The sequence below is a fragment of the Berghia stephanieae genome, chromosome 4 (genome assembly GCF_034508935.2).
Source record: "Berghia stephanieae isolate SIO BIC M18660-M18661 chromosome 4, UCSD_Bste_1.3, whole genome shotgun sequence".
NCBI lineage: Eukaryota > Metazoa > Mollusca > Gastropoda > Nudibranchia > Aeolidiidae > Berghia > Berghia stephanieae.
In genome coordinates, this window is record NC_088363.1 from 69,871,174 (window position 1) to 69,881,173 (window position 10,000).

Sequence of the window (10,000 nt, forward strand, 5' to 3'; positions counted from 1 at the left end):
ACCACCACTACCACATCATCATCACTACCATTTGTACTACAACTACCACCACCACATCATCATCATTACCATTGCTACTACGACTACCACCACCACATCATCATCACCACAACTACTACTACTACTACTACAACCACCACTGCAACATCATCATTACTACCACTACTTCTACAACCACCATCACCACATCATCACTACCACTACTACTTCAACCACCACATCATCATTACCACTTCTACTACTACAACCACCACCACCACATCATCACTACCACTCCTACTGCACCCACCACCATCACCACATCATCATTACCACTACTACGACTACAACCACAACCACTACATTATCATCACTACCACGACTACTACTACAACCACCACTACCACATCATCATCACTACCATTTGTACGACAACCACCATCACCACTAACATCAACACACGACCACAACACTACAACCACTATGCCACCACCACATCATCATCACTACAACTACTACTTCAACCACCACCACCACATCATCATCACTACCACTATTACTACAACCACGAACACGACCTCATCCTCACTACCACCAGTATACTACAGGAAACTTTGGGATTGTATTTGGCAATGTGTTTATGTAGCATTCCAATTCCTTTCTCTTGTGTGCGGAAATTCCTCTTTCGGCATTGATATTCCTATGAGTGGTGTCTGAAACTCCTGTGAGCCAAATTTAAAGTTGGCGTCTCTGATACTAACTACTACTACTACTACTACTACTACTACTACTACTACTACTACTACTACTGCTACTGCTACTGCTACTACTATACTACTACTACTACTACTACTACTACTACTACTATACTACTACTACTACTACAACTAATACTAATACAACTAATACTTCTACTTCTTCTACTAATTCTAACATCTAATACTACTACCACTATCACCACCACATCATCATCACCATCACTCACACATCATCATCACTACTACTACTACTACTACAATCATCACCACCACTCATCACTGCTACTGCAAACGCCACCACGACATCATCATCATCAATACCACTGCTTCTACAGCTATCATCACCACATCAACACTACTGCCACTACCACTACAACCACCATGACATCATCACCACAATTACTCCTAAAACCACCATTATACATCATTACCACCACTCCAACAACCACCACCACCATTGTCGTTAATAAAACTTTGCTTACAACCACCACCACCACCACATCATCATCACTACCATCGTTACTACAATTAGCTCCCCCAGATCATCATCCTACAACTTTTACTACAACCACAACCACCACATCATCATTACTAATACCACCAGTACAACCACCTACATATCATCACCACACCACGACCACTGCACATCACCACAACTACAACCACTACTACCAACACATTATCATCACTACCACTACTACCACAACCACAACACCACATCATCATCACTGAAACCACAACTATCATATCATCAATACCAGTACGACTACAACCGTCACCGCCACATCAACCTTTCTACCACTACTACTACAACCACCGCCACTCATCCTCCTCTTTACAACCACCACCACCACCACCACATCATCATCACTACTGCTACAGCCACCACCATCAACACCACTACCGCTGCTATTACTACAACCACCAACATCAACATCACGACCACAACACTACAACCACTATGCCACCACCACATCATCATCACTACAACTACTACTTCAACCACCACCACCACATCATCATCACTACCACTACTACTTCAACCACCACCATATCATCATCACTACCACTATTACTACAACCACGAACACGACCTCATCCTCACTACCACCAGTATACTACAGGAAACTTTGGGATTGTATTTGGCAATGTGTTTATGTAACATTCCAATTCCTTTCTCTTGTGTGCGGAAATTCCTCTTTCTGCATTGATTTTCCTATGAGTGGTGTCTGAAACTCCTGTGAGCCAAATTTAAGTTGGCGTCTCTGATACTACTACTACTACTACTACTACTACTACTACTACTACTACTACTACTACTGCTACTGCTACTGCTACTACTACTACTACTACTACTACTACTACTACTACTACTACTACTACTACTATACTACTACTACAACTAATACTAATACAACTAATACTTCTACTTCTTCTACTAATTCTAACATCTAATACTACTACCACTATCACCACCACATCATCATCACCATCATCAACATCATCATCACTACTACTACTACTACTACAATCATCACCACCACTCATCACTGCTACTGCAAACGCCACCACGACATCATCATCATCAATACCACTGCTTCTACAGCTATCATCACCACATCAACACTACTGCCACTACCACTACAACCACCATGACATCATCACCACAATTACTCCTAAAACCACCATTATACATCATTACCACCACTCCAACAACCACCACCACCACATTGTCGTTAATAAAACTTTGCTTACAACCACCACCACCACCACATCATCATCACTACCATCGTTACTACAATTAGCTCCCCCAGATCATCATCCTACAACTTTTACTACAACCACAACCACCACATCATCATTACTAATACCACCAGTACAACCACCTACATATCATCACCACACCACGACCACTGCACATCACCACAACTACAACCACTACTACCAACACATTATCATCACTACCACTACTACCACAACCACAACCACCACATCATCATCACTGAAACCACAACTATCATATCATCAATACCAGTACGACTACAACCGTCACCGCCACATCAACCTTTCTACCACTACTACTACAACCACCGCCACTCATCCTCCTCTCTACAACCACCACCACCACCACATCATCATCACTACTGCTACAGCCACCACCATCAACACCACTACCACTGCTATTACTACAACCACCGCCTCCACATCATTATCACTACTTCCAATACAACTACAATCACAAGCACATTATCATCATACCACTACTACTACTACTACAAATGCAGTCAACTCCACCTCATCATCACTACAACTACTACTACATGCACCAAAACAAAATCTTCACTACAAATACAACCACTGCTACCACATCATCATCACTACTACTACTACTACTACTACTACTACTACTACTACTACTACTACTACTACTACTACGACTACTGCTACTACTACTACTACTGCTAAGACAGGAGGTAAATATTTTCATCGAGGCAGTAATTGCAAATAATAGCGTGCAATATCTGTTTTGATCATCTTTTTTGTGCACCATGAATGATATCAATCAATGTCATATTGTAGGTGTTAAATAGGCCTCTCACAAAATAGTATGTATATAATACTAAGACTCGGCCTCTCACAAAAGATTATGTTTAGTATACTAAGAACATGCCTTTTATAAAATATTATGTATATACTGAGACGAGGCCTCTCACAAAATATGTATATACTAAGACTAGGCCTTTCACCAAATAGTATGTATAACCTAAGACAAGTTCTCTCACAAAATAGTTTGTATATACTAAGACTACAAACGACTTAGTTGAAGCAAACCTTGAAAATCTTGAAAGATAGAAAGCCCCAGGATTAGACAAGAATCAACAAAAGTTGAACTAGATGTGAAGTCAAAGAACTGATTTTTTTTCCTGCATTTTATGATCTGTTACTTTTTATTACAGATATTTGACGTCATCAAGCTCCAGGAATCGAGATTGGCCATATGTGGGCGGTAGGGGCGGTGGCCAGCAGGGATGGTGAGGTCATGGAGAATGATTGTGGTATTCAGCGGAGTAATGGGATGGGTTATATTGGAGGGCCCCGGGGATTGTAATGGCAGTGATCAAGATGTTGGAGGAGTTGTTGGTGGCGAGGTGATGATGGGGATGTAGATGGTGGAGCAACAATAGTGACATTGTTGGTGAAGGTGGCATTGTTGGGTGACGGGATGATGGAAATCATGATGGGAGGGTTGTGGTGGTGAAGGGATGATGGTGGGAAGTGATGATGATGGCAATGATTGTGAAGGGAGGTAATGGTGGAGGAAGTGATGATGGTGGTATTGGTGGGGTTGTAGTGATTGTGATGTAGAGATTGTGTTCGTCGAGGAAGGTGGTGGTGGGTGGAAGTTGTGGGGAGGATGAGGATGCTGGAGGTAGATTCAGTGATAAAGTGAAGGTGGTGGTGTGGTTCTGGACTTGGGTTTGAGTTGATTCCAACTGGTTAGGGCCGGGTGAGTTACATTCGTGTTCTTTGTTGACAAGATGATTGTGGTTGGCATTCGCATGGATTTGAAATACAGATAAGTGTGCTTCTACCGGTGGGGGTGTATTTGTTTGTGTTTCATGTCCATACCCAAGTGCAGTAGGCAGACTGGAGGCCTACAGGAAGCCCGAATGTGTTTGGGCAGAATGTTGATTTACAATTGTCTTGAAGACGGGGATAGGGATGTGATTTGTTTGACTCTTTCTGGATGGGTCACCTTGACCCTGGGTTTGGAACTGTGCCATTTACTGGATCTTTATTGTTGAACCTGCTTCTATCATTTTCGCCAAGCCATGGCTTTCACTTATTACCACTAACCTCACATCATGGTCTCTTCTATCACAACCCCTATGACTCTACCATTACTTCCCATCATCCCTTCCAAAGCTATCACCTCCCAACACAACCATTGCCATCAGAATCGCCTCCCATCATCATCATCTTCACCACCATAGCCCTGCCGGAGTGATTTCCATCATCACGTCACCTGCCTTGCCATTTTCACCATCATTGTCACTGCTGCTGCTTCCATCATCTACATCCCTGCCATCACTTTTATATCAACAATACTTTCTTCATCTTGAGCTCTGCTGGTGCAATCTCTGCCGATCTGACCCTGAAAATTACTCTTACAACGTCATGATCATTTGAAGTGGCTTTATCGTCCCTGCCACCTTGCAAGGCAAGCAAGACAAGCAAGGCAAGCAAAGCAAGCAAGTCAAGCAAGTCAAGCCATCAATGGTGACTCTTATCACCATTGCCACTTTCACCATCAATGGTGACTCTTATCACCATTGACTCTGTCACCATCAATGGTGACTCTTATCACCATTGCCTCTTTCACTATCAATGGTGACTCTTATCACCATTGACTCTTTCACCATCAATGGTGACTCTTATCACCATTGCCTCTTTCACCATCAATGGTGACACTCATCACCATTGCTCCTTTCATCGCGTCCTTTCCAATTTTTGTCAAGCCTATATTATACACTCAAGCACTTAATTTCATTCACCGTTAATAAGATTTAAATGCCCAATCTTTAACTTCAGATATGGTAAACTTTCAGTTGTTTTTGTCGTATTTTTTCAAGTTGCAGTGTTGTGCCATTTTTCTTTAATCTTAATTTTTTGTTCACAATATTTCATCAATTCTCAACATGACATATGGGAATATCTATTACAATTACCTTGTAGTTGGATAGAAAGATAATTTTCTTAAGAAAAGTCATCTCATCAAAATTAAAAGAAATTTTTTTCCTGTCTCAGAATTTTCAATGGCCATTTTAATGTTAATGACTCACGTACTGTATAAAATAGCTTTCATTTTGTATAAAGTTTTGATAAATGTACTTTCATTGCATCCACCATTCACTTTACCTTATTTTAATCTCTTATTCATGTATCATTCAATGCCTATAAGTTTTATTGTTTAATATTTTAAAGTCATACCAATGTCTGATTTTATTGGAATGTAATTTCAAACTCATTTAATACTTTAACATTATTTATGCAAATATAATAGTAGCTTTTTAAAAAACAGAACAATTCATTTATTTAATATTGATTAGCTTGAGTATATTATTTCTGTACACGTAAATGCTTACTACTTAAAGAAGTGATTTGTTTCTAGAAACCTCTCTGTTTAAACATTACACAGATCGCTTGACATATCATTCTATAGATATATTCTAATACCCTTTTAATTTTGCGATGCATATACACTTTTGATTTATTAGCAATGATACAAAAGTAATAATAGTTTTTCTTAAAAGAAAGGTAAGAGTGATGCACTTATTACAAAATATTAATAATGCGTTAAGTTTTTATAAAACATGGTTTTAATTTCTTTAATATTCATCGTTATTCAAGTAATAAATTTCTTAGTCAGCCGTAGTAATTTGATAATTTGATATTTTAGTATTTAGTAGATTCAGGCTTACCGGACACACAAGCCTTATCTGTGGTCGTCTCAGAGAATGGAAGACTGCTGGCCAGAAATAAGACCAATGCTGTATAGTGATGTCGTAAAATGTAACGCTCAAGTGGCCGGTTTCAGGTGAACAAGCCGATTTTGCACCCTAAGCAGTCTTTTCCATGTTCTCGACGCAAAATGTTATTCGTGACATTGTGGTACTACCGGACACTTATGGAACGTTAAGGTCCAACCGGACACCCAACTTGGGCAAACCGGACACCCTTCACGGATGTTGAAAAACTCTGTTTTCTTTTGTTTTTTAATAGTTTTCAATTCATAAACAGTTACAACAGATCCATAGGCTCAGTTTGTAAAATATCTGCCGGGTCATTGGTCAATTTAGGGTTCGATTCCAGCATTCCAAGGACTTTGAAGGACTCTTTCCATAAATTGGCAGAATGTTTCCTTCCCCCAAAACGACTGCCATATATTTTCATAAATAGCTAGACTAGATCTAGACGTCTAGATAGATAAATAAACACCTTTATGTTCATTTTCACCAGAGAAAGACAAAAATAATTTATTCAAAACAATTTATAGGGTACATAATCATAACGCAACATGTCACTTGCACAATGTACAAACAAGCGTGAAAACACTGATCTTCTCCTCACTCATCCCCAGTATCTTCTCTCTCTCTCTCTCTCTCTATCTCTCTCTCTCTCTCTCTCTCTCTCTCTCTCTCTCTCTCTGCCAGTACATCCTCTGTGGTACCACCTCCCACACTTGCACCAAATCCATCCATCCAGGTTCCTATCACTTCCACAAAAATCACATAAACGTTCATCTTTGTCATTCACACCACATAACTCATCCATATCCATCTCAACGTCCGACCTGTCATCATACACAACCATCGTATCATCATCCTCTGCACTAGACTCCACTCTTTCTTCCACTCTCCCTCTTCTTGCCCTTCCCCTTCCGAGCACCGTCACTTGGGTTTTGTTATCGGAGCCGACTTGATAGGGGTGCTTGGAAGAAATGTCTGCAATGATGACTGAACCTCCCAGGTAGAAAGGGAAGCCAGTCTCGTCGCAATTGAAGACGTTGCTGGGGGGGGGGGGGGGAACCTTAGTAATGTCGATGCCATTTGACATTAGCGATGTCCGCATGGTGTGGAACCACCCACGTATCTTTCCTTCTGATACCTGGGCGCGTTGTTCCCCAAGGGACATCGCTTTTCTCTCCCGCACCTCCCCCTTGTGTCTCTCCATGAATGCTTTGTACCAGTAATATCCTGGCTTGTTGTTTTTGAAGGGGGTCTCTCTGCCTTCAGCATTAATTATTCTTTGCACCTCCAGGCACAGCTGCTCCCTGTCCTTCCCTTCACCTGCCCTGGCACAGGCCACCATCCATTTGACAAGTTTTTTTCTCCTCCTCTGTGGCCAACACTGTATGAGATACCCTATGGACGGGGTATTTTCCGGCCATCTTGTCCATCAGGGTTGATTTCGGGACAGAGTAGGTCGCAGCGGCCTGGCGGAATGAAAGATTTTTTGTGCGGATGGCATCAAGTGCAGCATCCACACTCTTGTCAGTGTACTTTGATCGCGGCATCTTGGTGCCTGTAACAATGTGAAAAAATTAACTTTATTTAGATATTTGATCTTCATTTTCATAGACTGGCTAGTCTAATAATGTAAATTTTCCTTTACAATGGTGAACATAATATAATTTTAGGGAGGCCTTCCGAAAGCTCCTACATCCCCAGTATTTTTTTTTTTATAATGTTCTAGTAGGGGTTTGGGAGGGGGAAAAGTTTTATTTTTAAAGTCTCCCCCCTCCCAAACCCCCTACCAGAACATTATAAAAAAAGTTTCCCCCCTCCCAAAACATTATAATACTGGGGATGTAGGTGTAGAGGCTTTCGGAAGGCTTTCGAATTTTCCCTAATTTTCTAATAATAATAATAATCATGATAAACATAGGCCGGTCAACAGAAATACAAGGAAAGCATTGCAACAAATAATATTATAGACGTCTAGAATAATAATAAACAACTTAATCAACCCGTCCGGTTTCACCTGAATCGTTTAAATTTTCTTTGGTCAAACCGGACACCCCCCCACTGGAGCTAAAATGAAAACCGGACATCGTCAGACGATCTAACCACAATCAAACGATCCTAAAATAGCATGTAGTGCAGTGGTTGAGCCGAACCTCCTTAATAAAAACGTATAAATAGCTTAAATAGCAACTTCCTTGCACACCTTGCAACCCATAACAAAGAATGGGATACTTACGTTTTGTGAGAAATATCTCGATGAAAACACAGTTCTTTGACTTCTCCTTGATTGCACTCATTGAAACGGCAGGAAAAACGTCACAAGAGACGTGTGCTTAGTTACTAGAAATATGCACCGGGGGAAAAACAAAACGAAAGGAAATTAGACATCGAGTCGGGTAGCGTCCGGTTTGACCCGTGTCCGGTTTGACCTGAATCTACTCTAGTTAGAATGCACATGTTGACAAAATATGTTACAGTTTGTTTCAAAAACAAACAGGTTCAAGAACGCTTTTGTTATCGTTATATACATAAACTGAAATTCAGGTGTTTCGTATATTTCTTTTATAAATTTAATGTTATAACTATTATTGTCATTTGTATAAAATGTGTGATATGTTACCTAACTATAAATATATAAATATTTTGCAAAATGTTCTTTAGATAATGCCCTTTTAATTTTGTCATGACAACACTTTTTTATCATGTAGTTTGTTAATTTTAATAGGAATATATTTTATTATTACATCATTTATATCAAGTAATTTAAAATTAATTTCACTCTTTATTATATCAGTCATAGATTTATAACAAATGAAGCATAACATTCAAAACTTAAAAGAGTTTTAAAATACTAGAATTTATTTTCTTTTTCTTTAAATATGATCCATCAAGTTTTCAAATATTTGATATTACGGCCAAGCAATCATTATTAAAGTAAACAATAATTTGAATGTATTTATCTGGATTGATATGTAATTGATCTTTGTTTGTAGGCAAATGCATTATTATTTTTTTCTTTTTCAGAGATTATTAAAATCATAGTCCATTTCTAAAATTTCGTTCTTAGATTTTATATTAACTTGTAGTTGAATAGGACTTTGTGCTACTGATTTTCTTATACCCCCTAATTGAGTAATGTTGTTTTTCATTTGTCACATGTCATCGTAAGTAACGCTTGATAGAATTTTAATTTATTCGCAATCATATGAAAATAGCGGTAACAATGATGAATTTTTATGAGTAAGCATTGTTTTAATTTTGATTTTAAAAATATCCCATCGTTTTCAAAAAACAATAATGATATGGTTGACATCAACTCACACATTTTCATTTAGGAATATGTTTTACAATTATCTCGTGGTTGGATAGGCTTTGTTTTGTCATACAGATAGTGAAATCGTCTCATCAACATTGCGCTTTAATAATAATGCATCTCCCATTCATTTCTCCTATCATTATACAGTTTGATATCTTATTCACACAAAATTACATCACAATATCATCATGTTCTTGTACATGTTTTATTATCTCGTGCTTTATAATCATATCATATATGTTGAGTTTCAATGGAATGTAATTTTGAATTTGTTTTATACTTTATGGCAGTTGTGCAAATATGACATAAGCGATTCACAAAAGGAATAGATACTTCATTTATTTAATATTGAAATATTTTTGTATAATGTTAATACTGAATGCTTAGAGAAGAAATTATTGTTAATATAAAAATTATAT

General features: G+C 38.7%; 1 long non-coding RNA gene across 1 annotated transcript in view; it reads left to right on the top strand.

The window, feature by feature from the left end:
• LOC144971134 (uncharacterized) overlaps positions 1-6,494 on the top strand; it is a 10,851-nt gene extending 4,357 nt beyond the window's left edge. Inside the window, exon 3 of the long non-coding RNA XR_013645072.1 lies at positions 3,695-6,494. This is a non-coding gene — a long non-coding RNA (uncharacterized LOC144971134). The remainder of the gene's footprint in view (positions 1-3,694) is intronic.
• Positions 6,495-10,000: the final 3,506 nt, after the last annotated feature.